The sequence below is a fragment of the Lactuca virosa genome, chromosome 3, assembly GCF_052849685.1.
Source record: "Lactuca virosa cultivar CGN04683 chromosome 3, Lactuca_virosa_CGN04683_v6, whole genome shotgun sequence".
Lineage (NCBI taxonomy): Eukaryota > Viridiplantae > Streptophyta > Magnoliopsida > Asterales > Asteraceae > Lactuca > Lactuca virosa.
Window position 1 is genome coordinate 334340008 of NC_136428.1, and position 2542 is coordinate 334342549.

Genomic DNA, 2542 nt, shown 5'->3' on the forward strand with positions numbered 1-2542 from the left:
CCAACAAAAATAATAATATTATAATTTTATAATTTTAAATCATACAAACATTTAAGCTGAACGTATAATCAAGCTATGCATATACTTCCTATGCTTTTGACCGGGTATTTTAATCCGTGAGTTGTTTTGAAGCTTGAGATCTCGGCAAAATCTAGCATGCCTTCCTCTTTTTGCTCTTTTTGATCGATTTATAACCTATCCAGTGCACCAACATTTCATATTCTTTGTTTGTGAAACCCTAATCTGCCCATCGCACCGCCTCTGCTTCTATTAGCCCCCATCCCGCCACCACAACTCCCCTTCTCCACCACCACCACCTTCACTACAACCACCGTTTACAACCACCACCACCTTCCTTTATTGCAACCAATGCGAACACTACCTTCACAACCACCATTTGCAGCTGCCATCATATTCCCTCCGCCACCACCACTTTCCCTGGCTACCACCACAACCACAGTTCTCCTCCTTCGATCGTATGTTCCCTTCAATCATCCATCGTCTGGTAAACCACCACCACGACTGCTACCGTGTCGCTACTCTTCATCTTAATATTTTCTCTAACATCCACCGCCACCTCGATGTTATGTAGCGGATCCATCAAGTCCACGTACGATCGCACAATCAAAGCCATCAAGCCCCTTAATATCTCTGATATGTTTCTTATTCTATTTCTTTTTTGCTTTAGTGAATAATGCAATTGAACGATCTTTATAGAGAAATACGTTAAAAAAGTCATCCCCAACCATCATCCAGGGTCAAAAGCAGAAATAATCCAACCAAATCAGCTTAAAAATTTGACGAGGTATATTTTTTGCGATCATCTCATCAATTTTTTTCCAGATACTGTTTATTTGTTGTTTCAAAAAGTCAGAAATTAAGTAGAGTTGAATCGAGATTCTAAGATTTCTCCAACTTCTGTATTCAGAATTTCAATCAATAGAAACCTGATTCCATTCAATATGGAAACAAATTTTCTATAACTTGGTTAGTGTTCTTTGTTTTTGATTTGCATCTACTAATAGCCGTTATTACCACCACCGTTATTCACCACTCAATAGCAGCTCCTTTCTCATGTTCCTTCCTTCTCCCCAATCGTCAGGTATCATCCATTCGCATCCATTTTTTTTGTTACAGGTTATCAATTTTGAAATTTCATGATTTTTTTTATGATGAAGCTTTTTGTCCAGCAAACATGTCTCCCCTCTAGAAACCGGCTTCTACAATGTGATGGCAACTCTTTGCTTTGCAGGTACCATCTTATTTTTATTCAGAGATTTGTACATATTTCAAGATTTATGCAGAATAGAGTTGGGGAGTTTTTTGTTATCTCACAGTAAAACGATCACATGACCATAGGGAGTAATTCAAGATTGTATTTAAAGATGTATATTTAAATCACAAAACTTTCTATGGATCCATGTTTGACAGGAATATTTGTAGTTTGTTGAGTCCTTAGCTCAGTCACACAATTCTGAGTTCTGCCCATTTAGCCTAGCTTATTAACTATTATTTACAGGTTAAAGAGAAGTTTGGTCTAATACAAGATCTATAGGAAGAAATGAAAGTAGAATGCTCAAATTCAAAAACATGAAGAGGTGTTGTGATCTTTAAGGTGCGCCCATGGACTAACCAAAGATAAGTGACCATTATACTTAGGTAAATTTGAGGTCTGTCTCCTTATGTTCTTACATTTTTTTACACAATGTTGCTTGTTTTTTTACCAATAATAGCAACATACTTAATTTTCAGTTAGGTTAAGTTAGGGTTTGTCTCTGTGGTTGTCCGTTGTCGGTCTCTTTGTACATGTGTATGGGATTATGTGTGTGATTGTGTATGTGTCAATGACAGGTTATTTGAGGTACAATCAGCTTGGCCGGATGTTTTGACACCGAGATAGTTGGTTGCTATTCTTGTTGTCGTTTTTAAAAGTCTGGTTTTGCTGCTGAAAGGTTGAGTTGATAGTAGACTTTGTTGCTATTTTAAGTAATGCTCCTAAACTACATTGTCTATTATTGGGAGACTTCGCTTAAATACTAAAAGTTATTTCTGTTCTAAGCTTGATGTATCATGGAGCTTGGTTTTGAGTTTTTTTATTAGTTTGTGTAATGTGTAGGAACTAAAATTTGCTTGATTGGACGATTTTATCCTTAGATATGCTTCTCTTGTGTTTGATATTATTTATTATCCTGGTTTCACATTAATCAGTTATTCAATTCAAAAGGATATTGGTCTGTTTAGATTTGCTCTATTATATTCTAATATTTATATAATTTACTGATATGTAACCAAGATGTAGATGACAACCATTTTTTTAATATATATGAGAACAAAAATTAAATTTCATAACTACCTTTAGATTTAATGAGGATGAGAACATTTACCATAGTTTTGTTTTATCCTATAATTTTAAATATTTCTTTATTTTATAATGGTTAACTTTTTTAGTTTTAATAGCAAAAGTTTAAAATATAAATAAATAAATTAACGATAATCAAATTCAAATTTCTAAAGCAAAAATACCCTAATCTTTTTCTACTTT

The 2542-nt window shown here is 34.3% G+C and overlaps 1 long non-coding RNA gene across 1 annotated transcript; it reads left to right on the plus strand.

Moving 5' to 3' along the window:
- The first annotated feature begins 1176 nt into the window (after positions 1–1176).
- On the plus strand, positions 1177–2109 carry LOC145163090 (uncharacterized). The gene is made up of 3 exons (XR_013739552.1): positions 1177–1252; positions 1520–1659; positions 1852–2109. It is a non-coding gene; the product is annotated as an uncharacterized LOC145163090 (long non-coding RNA).
- Positions 2110–2542: the final 433 nt, after the last annotated feature.